Below are 14,523 nucleotides of genomic sequence, written 5' to 3'. Positions count from 1 at the left end.
ACTCGAATACATTGAAGAAGAAATTCGCAGGAATCGGATTTTTATTCACTTTTAGACTATTCGTAAAATGTATTGAAATCAGTCAAATCACGTTTACATATGGAAACGGAATCATAGGATCTAGTAAGTAATATCGACGGTATGGTCCAATATTGGTACTGGATCCAACCAAAGAAATGTTCGTTGGATGCGTATTACTGGGATAGATATATGATCAATGAAGTAATACCAATCTGCCCTTTCATCAAGACATAAATACTATTAGAAATGGAATGTAAATGGAATCATATATATATACTTATTTATGATTCTTGCTGTTGTAACAGTATAATAGTTATGTTTACAGGGTTTAGTGACAGCACCTTAACACTGCACTTTAACACTGTAGTTTGGCAGTTCGATGCCTGACATACTGCACAGTGCAAGGTCTCCAGGACGCGCTGGATAAAGCCATTACCACATATCTTCAATGCTGCTTTTGTACGAAACATGTTTTTCACGAGTTTCTCAGAATCTGTATAACAGCCTACCCTTTTAAAGCCAGATAACTTCGATGAGAAGACAGTCATAATATCGTCGTCTGCTTTAAAAGAGTTTCGTTCAAGGGAGATAACTCTATTTTCTTCCCAAATCTCGGCTCACTCAGTAGGATGAAGGCGATGTGTACCATACTATGCAGTAGCTGCCAATGACCATAATAATTTTTACATTACACTCCCGCGATACGACATTTTCAGTCACGTTATTATATTGCAATGTTTACGTGAGCTAAAAAGTAAGATGTCAAAAGAAGAATTTACGTCCAGCTTAATCCCCAACCCCTCCTCCACCAACTCCTTAATCTCGAGTTCCCCCGTCCTACGTCCTCCCGATCTTCATTTACGTAACTTATTAATCTTTCTGTCCGATTAAGGATAACACTATCAATCTCATTGTGGAAGGGAAATCTTGATAAAGAATTGTAATCCAGTCCGCTTGTACCCCAATAATGGACAAGGTGAACAGTCCTTGGTAGCAGTTTGTGAATGTCACAGTTGGTCATTGTTTACTGGGGATTATCTGGATTAGGTACGCTGACCAGTAAACTGCTTAACCTCACGAATTTCTATCAGTATATACCGTGAGGAGAACTAACGATCCTCTTTGTGGCCTGACTTATAGTAATAATAAGGTCTGGCTCTTCCATACCTTATAAGTGACATGAATTCTTTGTCGGTTTTGTCAGCATACATCTTGACAGGTACCATGCATGTAACCCTGGCAAATACTAATCGTAATATACCGTTCGGATAGAGAGAACTTCTCTTAAGCACGATCGATTGAGATTGGTAAGCCAGGGATCCCGAGTTCAAATCCAAGCGGAGGCACTAAGATAAACAACGACCTCTGTAACATACATCATGCCAGATATGTTTAACCCTGCTCCCAAACGTACATTGATATGTCGTGGGATGTGGTAGGGGTGGGGTGTCTGTGGTAGGTTATGTCGTGGGATGTGGTAGGGATGGGGTGTAGGTTATGTCGTGGGATGTGGTAGGGATGGGGTGTCTGTGGTAGGTTATGTCGTGGGATGTGGTAGGGGTGGGGTGTCTGTGGTAGGTTATGTCGTGGGATGTGGTAGGGGTGGGGTGTCTGTGATTGGTTATGTCGTAGGATGTGGTAGGGGTGGGGTGTCTGTGATAGGTTATGTCGTGGGATGTGGTAGGGGTGTGGTGTCTGTGGTAGGTTATGTCGTGGGATGTGGTAGGGGTGGGGTGTCTGTGGTAGGTTATGTCGTGGGATGTGGTAGGGGTGGGGTGTCTGTGATAGGTTATTTCGTGGGATGTGGTAGGGGTGGGGTGTCTGTGGTAGGTTATGTCGTGGGATGTGGTAGGGGTGGGGGGTCTGTGATAGGTTCTGTCGTGGGATGTTGTAGGGATGGGGTGTATGTGGTATGTTATGTCGTGGGATGTAGTAGGGGTGGGGTGTCTGTGGTAGGTTGTGTCGTGGGATGTGGTAGGGTAGGGATGTCCGTGATAGGTTATGTCGTGGTATGTGGTAGGGACAGGGTGTCTGTGAAAGGTTATGTCGTGGGATGTGGTGTCTGTGATAGGTTATGTCGTGGGATGTGGTAGGGATGGGGTGTCTGTGGTAGGTTATGTCGTGGGATGTGGTAGGGATGGGGTGTCTGTGGTAGGTTATGTCGTGGGATGTGGTAGGGGTGGGGTGTCTGTGGTAGGTTATGTCGTGGGATGTGGTAGGGGTGGGGTGTCTGTAGTAGGTTATGTCGTGGGATGTGGTGTCTGTGATAGGTTATGTCGTGGGATGTGGTAGGGATGGGGTGTAGGTTATGTCGTGGGATGTGGTAGGGATGGGGTGTAGGCTATGTCGTGGGATGTGGTAGGTTATGTGGTAGGTTATGTCGTGGGATGTGGTAGGGGTGGGGTGTCTGTGGTAGGATATGTCGTGGGATGTGGTAGGGATGTGGTGTCTGTGGTAGGACATGTCGTGGGATGTGGTAGGGATGGGGTGTTTATGATGGGTTATTACTGCTGCTCCTCCTTTTGTTTAGCTTTCTACTTGATCTCAGTATGTGCTGTGGTCTGTGTGGTATATTTTGTATTGTGGGTTGACAAAGCGGTATGGTATGTCTATGTTCATGTTCTAGTAATTTTTTTTCGTGTTTGTTGATGCTAAGGTATATCGTGTCATGGTGTTTTGGCGACATTGTAGTGTACTCGGCCTTAAAGATTGACACACAAGTATAACTTGTCTATGTGTGTTGACGTGTTCGTATACTTCGTCTTTGTGTGCTGGCGCTGTGGTATATTATATCTCTGAGGGTTGACGCTGTGATATATTTTGTCTTTGTGTGCTGGCGCTGTGGTATATTATATCTCTGAGGGTTGACGCTGTGGTATATTTTGTCTTTGTGTGCTGACGCTGTGGTATATTATGTCTTTGAGGGTTGACGCTGTGGTATATTTTGTCTTTGTGTGTTGACACTGTGGTATATTATGTCTTTGAGGGTTGACGCTGTGGTATACTTTGTCCTTGTGTGCTGATGCTGTGATATACTTTGTCCTTGTGTGCTGATGCTGTGATATACTTTGTCCTTGTGTGCTGATGCTGTGGTAAGTTTTGTCCTTGTGTGCTGATGCTGTGATATACTTTGTCCTTGTGTGCTGATGCTGTGATATACTTTGAGGGTTGACGCTGTGATATATTTTGTCCTCGTGTGCTGATGCTGTGATATATTTTGTCCTTGTGTGATAATGCTGTGATATATTTTGTCCTTGTGTGCTGATGCTGTGGTACATTATGTCTTTGAGGGTTGACGCTGTGATATACTTTGTCCTTGTGTGGTGACGCTGTGGTATATTTTGTCCTTGTGTGTTGACGTCGTGGTATATTTGTCCTTGTGTGTTGACGTTGTATATTTGTCCTTGTGTATTGACGTTGTGGTATACTTTGTCTTTGTGTGCTGACGTCGTGGTATATTTGTCCTTGTGTGTTGACGTTGTGGTATACTTTGTCTTTGTGTGCTGACGTCGTGGTATATTTGTCCTTGTGTGTTGACGTCGTGGTATATTTGTCCTTGTGTGTTGACGTTGTGGTATACTTTGTCTTTGTGTGCTGATGCTGTGGTATAGTTTGTCCTTGTGTGCTGACGCTGTGGTATATTTTGTCTGTATAGATGTGTCCATAAGTGCTGACGTTGTGGTATGTTTTGGTGTATTTTGTCCTTGAGGGTTGACGCTGTGGTATAATCTGTCTTTGTTGTGTGGGCGCTTTGGTATATTTTGTCCTTGAGGGTTGACGCTGTGATATAATTTATCTTTGTGTGTGGACGCTGTGGTATATCTCTTCCGAAATCATGTAACAGCTGTCATTTCAAACGCGAAACTAGTCAGAGAACATGTGTATATCTATACAGTTCGGTTTTGGGAGAAACTACTCGTACTTTAAACGTAGCATGTTGTTACAAATTTAATAAAGCGTTGGCATAGGGATATCGCTGAGGTACTATATATTTCCTGTATCTTAGGATTGATTCTAACTACCGAAAACGCACAAAATGTGTCAAGACTTACAGTTGTTGGAACATTTAAGTGTCATGTTGGCGTCAAAAGATTCGGCGTCTTAATAACCACAATGAAATTGCATTGGTATTTAAATTCAAACCAATCGTTTTAAATCCATATGTGCACCACGACGAACAATTGATAATTGATTTATTAATTAGTATGTATATATATTCCAGCTAACATGAATCCTTGTAGATCCTTTCAAATATCCATTTATTCTATTCAAATGACGTTTACATCAATGCCCCACGCTGGCCACCGGTGACAAAGTGTTGACAACATGTGTTTTTGTTTTCAAATCAAGAACAAGATTTTTGTGAATCAGCTTTACAATATAATATCTTTATCTTAGCCAAGCAGTAAGCTCAAAACAGTTTGTATATATTCAACTTCCAAATAGTTTTGTAGTCCTGGACTGTACGGCACTGGCACATTTTGAAAAAATAAGCATCAACTATTTCGACGTTTTTACCAATTAGGTAGCATTACTACTTTACGAATAATCGATTTGTTTTTATTGTGACACAAATAGCAAAGATATTATACGCATGACATTAAAACACTCCATTGACCTAGATTTCAGTCACTGAAAATGTTTTGATTTTAAAAAGAAAACAAATAACAACATCCAAGGTGTATATCTTTGAACTAACATGAATCAATCGAATACTTAAGAAACAGTAAATCATTTTACACAATGTGATTAATGTTGTATATCACTTTCGATCACTTGGCCTTTGACCGAGATAACAGATTAATCAGCTCATCATTGCCAGCCAAAGAGTTGGCTGTGAAATTCGGTAGTTCACCATCCGTAGTGCATTAAACGTAACAGCGCCAAATTGGCCCCAACTGGTTACAAATTGTTACAGTTTGGTTTGTTTCTATTGTGTTCGTTTGTGTATATCTTTGATGACCTGAATGGCCCAGGTTTAGAGAGAACTTGGCCTTGAACTTTCGGATGACATTTCACGAAGTAGAGTATTTTTTTCGCCACCGCCGGAGATCCCTTTGTCAAACAGTATATTGATGTATTGATTTATCAGATAGAAAAACAAAATGTGCACATGACAAAGTTCTAATCCGTATTTAATACCAATAAATGTACATTTCAAATTTCTATTAATCTCAAGAGCAATTTAAAATGCAAATATTTCTAAAACTGATTTCTAGATTTTGAATATATTCCCATTTAGACTGACCGAGAAAAGGACACAGGCATACAAGTTCGATAAATACCATTTCCATTCGTGCGTTGTGATAACAGCTTTCTCAAAAGCCTCTTCTTGTTGTTCTTTTATTTCATACGAAAGATTTTACTCAGGTTTTAAAACTATAGTACAGTCTTCATCAATAGGGAGACATCAAGGGAGACAATCGGGTCTCAGTATTTCCCATACTATAGGAAAAACGTCGCAAGGGTATGGAATCTTCCCCCTAAAAGTGAAGTAGTATGTTATGCAGTTTCTCGGTGTATTTAAGACTGCTCTAGTCCAGTGTTACTAGCTCTATGTGATATTTTTAGACCAAAATAGTCAAGCATTATCCAATAATCTTAATAAACATATATCTATGCTATTTATGTCTTAGCCTATGTAACGCATTTTATCGATGTGATTTATAACTTTTCAATTATGGAGGAATGAAAACATGAATGAACGAAAAAAATTCGTTATTTTTTCCTCTTATTTTTTTCACTTTTTTGTTTCTTGTTTTGTTTTCCTTTTTTTGAAAAGTTTTTGAGATGTTAGTAAAATATACATTTTCTATTTTTAGATTGTATAGCAATTATAACTTTTGAAAAGAATGTAATATCAACGTAAGTACAAAACAGATTAATTAATAACTAAATAAATAGATAAATAAATGAATAGATGTCCAGATAAATAAATAAATTAATATCATTGGGAGAAGTCCAAATATTAAAATCTTCGCCTTTAATGGATTTTCACACCCTGTTGTTCAAACTAATCTAACTGAAAAAGGATAAAATCACAGTCTTTAAATCAAAGACGCCGATTAATTTATTTAGAACATTGATATACATCATTTTTTTGCACCGAGAAGTCTTGTTTAATATCTAAAACCTTCATGCTTGACATGCGAAATTGATTTCACATTTCTGTCCAGACTGGATCTCTCCAGTCAAAATAAACAAAAATTACGACTAATGCTGATCCAAACAAGTCCAATCAGTTCTTTTCATTAGAACTCCGCCTACTGAAGTCGGGATAAGGTGAAAAGTGTACAGTTACACTGCCATTGAAATACCTACATCATGTATAACAATGGCTGGTTTTTAAAAATTATACATTTACATAAGTTGATGAGTTTCAATGTATACAGTCATAAACAAACAACAACATCCAAACATGTACAATAGAATGGCAGACTATCTTTATTCTCATTGTGATAGTACGGGTCTGTATTGTATCCCTCACAAACGTCCCTTAGAAAATGTATTTGTTTGTTTGTTTGATTTTACTGGTTCTAATGTCGTTGAACAACCAGTGTCAGTTTAAAGGAGCTGATAATGACCGCCCTGAACAACATACAGGAGGCCTATCACATTTGAGTCTCCGATTAGATTATTTACATTGACTTTTCATCTTGTTATTCAAACACTCTAAGGTATTCTCTTAGAAAAATCTCCTCCTCTCGGAGTTCCTTGACAACAATACATGGGATATATGTTCTTACATCTGCCTGTTTCATTGTCCGTCCGTAACAGATTTCACGGAGTTCAAAATTGATACTTAGATTTTGATATGGAGGAAAAAATCATTGATACTGTAGCTGTTTTCTTAGTCGCACTCTTAGATGTTATACATGACTAATATGAATTACCAGCACCACCACCATCACCGCTGCCACCACCACCACCACCGCCGCCGTCACCATCACCACCACCACCACCACCACCACCACCACCACCATTACCTTCACCACACCACCACCACCACCATCACCACCACCACCACCACCACCACCACCACCATTACCTTCACCACTATCATCACCACCACCACCACCACCACCACCACCACCACCACCACCACCACCACCACCACCACCACCACCATTACCTTCACCACCACCACCACCACCACCACCACCACCACCACCACCACCACCACCACCACCACCACCACCACCACCACCACCACCACCACCACCACCACCACCACCACCACCACCACCACCACCACCACCACCACCACCACCACCACCACCACCACCACCACCACCACCACCACCACCACCACCACCACCACCACCACCACCACCACCACCACCACCACCACCACCACCACCACCACCACCACCACCACCACCACCACCACCACCACCACCACCACCACCACCACCACCACCACCACCACCACCACCACCACCACCACCACCACCACCACCACCACCACCACCACCACCACCACCACCACCACCACCACCACCACCACCACCACCACCACCACCACCACCACCACCACCACCACCACCACCACCACCACCACCACCACCACCACCACCACCACCACCACCACCACCACCACCACCACCACCACCACCACCACCACCACCACCACCACCACCACCACCACCACCACCACCACCACCACCACCACCACCACCACCACCACCACCACCACCACCACCACCACCACCACCACCACCACCACCACCACCACCACCACCACCATTACCTTCACCACTATTATCACCATCATCATCACCATCACCATCATCACCACCACCACCATTACCTCCACCACCATCACATTCACCACCACCACCACCTCCACCACTACCACCACTACCACTATCACCACCACCATTACCTTCACCACCACCATTACCTTCACCACCACCACCACCACCACCACCACCACCATTACATTCACCACCACCACCACCACCACCATTACCTTCACCACCACCACCACCACTACCATTACGTTCACCACTACCACTATCACCACTGAACATCCATCCCCTTGTTATTAAATAAGCGATTAGAATCGTACTGGGAGGCAGACCATTTTTAAATTTCAGCCATTGGTAGAACCCGATTCAGCTTCACATTTAAACATTCCTTTCATGAACTAAGAATTATTTTTCCATACATAATGTACAGTTTCCCCCCAAACAGTACATCATCTGTTGCTAAATGTAAGGAACTCAAAGCGGAAAAAATTCAATTTTCCGTTTATCACAGCGTCTAGTCGCCACATAACGTAGCAGATGGTCTATCAGTTAGCCGGAGTACAAGGTGATAGATTTTGATAATATTCAGAATCCACATTATTTTACCTATACATGTACATACATTTACCTATTGTACAAAATATATTTGTATTGGCTCATCGTTATACATGGATAACTAGAAATGGAAATGTTATTTAAATATGTTAAAATGTCCGTTATTAGTGACAATTTACGGCTATATTTTGACAGCTGTGACATATTTTTTTTTTTTATAAAAGTGCCAGTAATCCTATTCGTTGATAGTTTTACTTACAGGTACTCTGGCAAAATGCCAATGACAGTTTAAAATAAACCACCTTTGGATTTAACTAATCAAATTCAGTCCTTAAACTTAACCAAACTAATGGCATTCTCCCAAGCTGTCCAAAACTAGGTCTGTTTTTAACATTGAAATACTTTGAAGCATTGACGTTTACACTGGAATATAATTAAGTGTATTTAGGTAACTGGCACAGGGACCTGGTAATCTATAATATATCTGAACGTTGAAGCATCGCGGAGTGTACTGAATATTTTAAGGTGTAATTCTATAAACTATACAAATAGAAGTATCATTTTTACCAAATACTGACCAAAAAGACCTTGATAGTTTATTTTGATCTCTAGTTGACCCTACAACGTCTCCAACTAGACAACTGTACTGTCTAAACTCACTTAGATCTCGGGTCCCTGTGATTACGGGGTAAGATCGTTGTAATCTGAACCAATAGTGGAGCATTCTTGTTCTGAAATATATCACGCTCCGACTGCACTTCTGCCAATTTGTGACTATTTATCCGAGATTGTACTAAAATAATTTTAAACTCTGTTTATCCATGTCCTTAAGTCATACCTTAATCAGCTGGATTATATATTATTCTGTCTCTTTTTTTGGTTGATTTATTTTAGTCTACGATACCTCTCAAACAAATGTTTAAACATTAGAATTTGATTGAGTGATAACTGCGCCATTTTAATACCATGTTTTACTGGGTTTTTTTCTTTAAACGGGGATGAGGGAGAGGAGAACATTGATCTATTGTTTTGAAAAGAGGCGGAAGAGAAGAGCATTGATAAAATACTGATTAGTAATTACATAAATTTATTGTTTTGAAAAGAGAAGGAGGGAGAGGAGAACATCGATAAAAGACTAATTAATACTTACATAAATATGTTGTTGTTGACCTGTTTATTGATTAAATTTCTGCATTTTATGTCGTCTGAGTGGATAATGGCAAAAGGCAGTGCCATTTGCCAAACTGGGCTATCAAATGTAAAACGGCATAGTTCGAACCGAATTAGCTCGTGTTCAATTTTGTTAAAAGAAATTAAATTCAAACTTTAGAGCACAATTCTAATTACATACGTGATTTTATGGCAATACATAAACAAACATACATTAGTGTCTAACATAATACGTCGTGCATTAGATGTTACTGGATACAGGCCCACTCTTCTCATTTCGAATGGCTGTTTTGTGAATAGACAAGTTCTTCGTGTAATCTCAGATTTATTAGTTGAGGAAATGTTTATAAAGATTTTCATCTTCTGATTCTGAATCTAGTTCAATTTCATCGAGACACATTTCTCAAACATTTATCATATAAAGGACATTTATAGAAAAATTTCATTTCGTTTTCGATAACATTACAAATTTATAAAGACCCTTAATTGCCTTGGTATGTTATTTATTCGATCACGAGCTACTTCCAACTCATACTTAAAAATTCTAAACTTGTATAGCCGACTTAAACTGACGTCGTTAATACTATATACGTGTACAAGTACATATGGGTCAAGATGAAATCGTCGTTTCAACAATGTCTTTTACTTAAATAAAAATGTTTGTTTTTGTGAACTCTGTTATTTCTTACTAATCATGCTATAGTTAATTAAGAAAATATTATTTGTACAATAAACTTCATTTCCAGGTTAAGTGAAATACATAGAAGCAATAACAATAATGTCTGTCCCGACTTCCTTTGTTTTACTAACAAAACAACAAGACAATTACCCCATGCAACATACCTGGTATTTTCGTGGACCGTTGAAACGTGCTGTCGATTTCACGTGTTTAAGATGAGCCGTTTTTTTTTAAATCATACAACCAGATTAATAAGAGAAGGAAGTCTAACAGTTACGTGTGTTCAATGCCATTGTCTCAGTTTTATTAAAATTACCGTATTAGAACAAGAGACGTATACACCATATGTCTGTGAAAGCATTTGGTGGCTTCGAGTCAAAATTACAACAAATGACAGCAAAACGAAGGAATGAAAGAGTAGACAAGATAAAAAAGATAATATGAAGTCTAAAGAGTAAGCCAATTCCTCGGAGAAAATAGATTTACCATACCCTAGTAAGAACGGAACCTGTATATCATCATACAACTAGATAACAAATTGAAGTCCGTTAAACGCATATGCCCGACCAAAAAATAAATCATAGTGGGGGCATTGAAAACTGTTTAAAGGGAGATAACTCAAATTAATCGGATTTCTCTTAGTGGCAGAAAGATACTTTTCAAGTTACCAGTTGTATCGAGATGGTCAGGAAATGTGTGTAGCACTGTGTAGTTTCTATCAGTCATAGTTCTTCTGTTATTGATACTGTACAATTTATCGATATATTTGTAAAGTCAATACCAAAGGGTTCCGATATAGATACCTCTGGTGATAGGGTCGATCTTACATTGATTGTTTTCAAGAAAATACAACAGAATCTTAGATCTCTTTGATTAAGACAAAATGATTGGCATGACACAATTGGCGTAAAATTGTGAAGTAAATAATTCTCATTCCAATGTTGCAGCTGTAACAACATGGCAAAATTGTTACATTGTGTTGTCTAATACCCAGTTATGAGGTCTGGTGTTGATATTTGTATAAACCGAAAATTTGCCTCTAAAAGGATAATTTAATGCCAACAATCACATTAATTTTTATCAATATTTACATTTTTATTTAGAAATATAAACATTAATAACAGCATAATAAACGGAAATAATGACATTAAATTATCATTTTAGAGACAATAATCTTCACTATAATATTAGCACTACAGTAGTGTCATCGAGGATGTTGAAATATGTTGCCTTCAAGATAACAAATGACACGAAACAAGTCAGTAATGTTCCCGACGCTATTCAACACTTCTGATGAGCTTCCTTAGAGTTACTGTGGTATACATTGGTTAATGCCAGGTTAATCAGACACGTGGGTGAGAATAATGTTATCAGTATACTCCTACTTGCTGATTTTCATTGCCTACTTTGAATGGATCTAAGCAGCAGTCCACACTCGCACTAAACAGATACAATATACTCCAAGGATCAAAGAGAGGATGTCTGGGAGAGATCAGGCTTCTGGCTGGCCCTGCTGAACTGAAGGACTACTTTGTCCTTTACAGTTGATGGTAGATTACGTCCAGACATAAACTCTGGTCAAGGCAGACAGCAATCTAGCATCATCACTATCACGGGGAAAAGCCCAGTAAAGGAAATGTATCCTACACAACAAGTCACATCATCAAACATTTTCTGTTTAACACACGAAGAATAAAAACACATCAAAATGTATGCTTACATGAACCTTTTATTCCTACAATATAATACAAAGATTTATTCACAATACATACAAGCATTTCTCATACAAGGCAGCATAATAATACCACAGAAGAGGATAGACAAGAAAAGATAGTACCCAAGACAAAACTGCCATCAACATTTCCTGGATTTCATCAATTTTTGCTAACACGTTAAATAGAAACCTGTTATATTTCTGAAGACAATATACATACATTCAAGGTTAGTAATCATACTTACCCTGAACAACATATAATGGCAAAAATAAATCACTTGTATATAGTTCATCTAAAATTGTATACATAAATTCAAAAATTTGAATGATAATAATTTGATTTCGATTTTCATGCTGATATTGATACATAAATGAAAATGACTCATAAATGTCCACAAAATATTGATTAGGTTAAAAATAAACTTTCATGAAGTAATTCATTTGTTTCCATTTTACCATAGTTACAATATCTTGTTAAAATGAATTTTGTTTTGTAATCGAGTCCACACTCAAAACTGCACTTCCATAGATAAAAGAATTATTTTCAAGAGTTTAATCATTTTCCAGATTTTACCCAGAAGCTAAGTAGAAAATGTAATGGTTTAACATTAATGAGATTCTAATGTACAGGAATACACACATGATCAATTCTATCCCTACAAGTCTCAGTTATCAACATGTCGCCTTTATAATTTTTTCATTTGTCAAAAATCTTTTACCAATTTTTCATGATTTTTAAACTCAAATATAAGATAAAACAGTTGAGTAAAAGTGACGAAAGTAAAATTTCTGAGTACAAAATATACTTACAGTACACTGAATTCTTTTTGGCAGTTCCCTTTCAAAAATTATTTGATTGCTAACAAGTTTGGTTAGAAATGGATAAAACTCCAATGTCTAAAGAGTATCAAAATAAAATGCAATAAAGCATGTTGTTCATTCATTAATTATCCATTCAGCAGTCACTCAATAACTTCACAAACTCTGTCACCTCTGAATATAATCTAGCTGAAATAGGAAGCAAAGATACTGACAGTAGACAATAGTAACTGACATAGAGACAAGTAACAATCTTACGCAGGAACAGGAACAACCAGACACTGGAACCAGATAACAGTAACAACCTGAGAGTGGAACCAGATTACAGGAAGGATCAGACACTGGAACATTACAGGAACAACTTGATAGTAAAACCAGATTACAGGAACAATCTGACACTGGAACTAGATTACAGGAACAACCTGATAGTGGAACCAGTTTACAGGAGCAATCTGACCATGGAATCAGGTTACAGAAAAGATCAGATACTGGAACCAGATTTCAGGAACAACCTGATAGTGAAACCAGATTACAGGAAGGATCAGACACTGGAACATTACAGGAACAACTTGATAGTAAAACCAGTTTACCGGAACAATCAGACACTGGAACTAGATTACAGGAACAACCTGATAGTGGAACCAGTTTACAGGAGCAATCTGACAATGGAATCAGGTTACAGGAATGATCTGACACTGGAATAAAGTTACAAGAACAATATGATACTTGAACCAGATTACAGGAAGGATCAGACACTGGAACCAGATTACAGGAAAGATCAGACACTGGAACCAGATTACAGGAAGGATCAGACACTGGAACCAGATTACAGGAAGGATCAGACACTGGAACCAGATTTCAGGAAGGATCAGACACTGGAACCAGATTTCAGGAACAACCTGATAGTGGAACCAGATCACAGGAAGGATATGACTGTGGAACCAGATTACAAGAATGATGTTACACTGGAACCAGATTACAGGAGCAATCCGACACCAGAACCAGATTACAGGACAAAACAATGAAACAAGATTATAGGTTGTTCCTATTAACAAACTAGGACAGTTCTATTTCTAAACATCTTTTTGCAAAACACATCATAAAGCTTAAGCAGTGTTTCCAAGATACACAAGTAGCAGACAACAGGCACAGCCTAAAAAAACATTGGCCCTATACAGATGTGGAAAATTTGGAATGGAATTCAAAACGGAACTAGGGAAGAATAACATATTTTTATCATTTTAGATTGGTAAATCTCCGGTTCAGTGCTTTTCATCAACAACATTTTCATTTTTCGTTTTATTTCTGTACAAAATTTGTATTCCGTTGTACTGATAGAATAATGTCACTGTCATACAATACTTCACCATCATAAAATCTTCCTGATAACAAACTGATTGATAAAAAGTGACAATGATACAGCATCAATACAAAACCATACCCACACGAGTGATCATAGCAAAATAGACTACCTGACAACTGAACACAGATGAATTTCATGAAACATAATGTGACATACAAATGTTTTATCATTGAGCTAGACAACAGCAAAGGTGTTTTTAAAGTGGAATACAGAACATCAGTGACTCAGAGAGTTGGCAAAGAGATGCTGGAATTAGTCATTAGTATTCTAGAGAAAAAAATCAATGGTTTGATATGTTTTCACTTCTGAAATGTGACATGTAATCACTATCAGGTATATGAAGTCATCAAAAATAACGTTTAAAGCAGTGAAAACACCAAACCATTCACGAATGCCTGACATCAGACTAAAAACCAGCAAAGTTCTACAAACACATAAATAAATAATTGCA

Source organism: Ylistrum balloti, unplaced genomic scaffold (genome assembly GCF_031769215.1).
Source record: "Ylistrum balloti isolate Yb309-2 unplaced genomic scaffold, AGI_CSIRO_Ybal_v1 Utg370618, whole genome shotgun sequence".
Lineage (NCBI taxonomy): Eukaryota > Metazoa > Mollusca > Bivalvia > Pectinida > Pectinidae > Ylistrum > Ylistrum balloti.
The sequence above is the reverse complement of the archived record's forward strand: the minus strand, read 5'-3'. Positions refer to the sequence as shown.